Raw genomic sequence first — 588 nt, 5'->3', positions numbered from 1 at the left:
TTTTGAAATTGTTTCATTGCTATTTTATCTCTTTTCTCATTAAAAGTAGTAAATTTTTTATTTATTTTTTTACATGAGAAATGCTTATTATCACTGATCACCAGAGAAATGTAAATAACAAACAATAAAGTAAAAATTTACACCTTTTAGAAGGGATATTTTTATTTTTTATATCTTAATAATTTTATTGAGAAAGAAGTAGCAGTGATACAGTTTCAAAACAAGTTAGTAGTACAGTTACAATAATTAATACATTGCATATTGTTGTCTTTGTAATAGTTGTTCCTAGTACAAGATGCAGACATGATATCTTGTGTAAACGCTATTAGTTCAAAACCTTCTTCTTATTGAACTAAGAGAAAGTAGCTGTATATTTATGCTATTTTGTATATACAGATATATATTTTTCCCACTACAAAATGGTCCATATATATCCCCTTTTTTGTTTATTTTTGTCAGAGATGCTTATTCCATTGTCATTCATATATTATAGATGCATGAATTCAGCATAGTATTCCAATATAGTCCAGTAGTCCATAATAGTAATGGGTTATCCACAAGACTGACAGTGTCAGAAGTTGTTGACTT

Source organism: Octodon degus, unplaced genomic scaffold (genome assembly GCF_000260255.1).
Source record: "Octodon degus isolate 3935 unplaced genomic scaffold, OctDeg1.0 scaffold00004, whole genome shotgun sequence".
Lineage (NCBI taxonomy): Eukaryota > Metazoa > Chordata > Mammalia > Rodentia > Octodontidae > Octodon > Octodon degus.
This window is presented reverse-complemented; position numbering follows the sequence as displayed.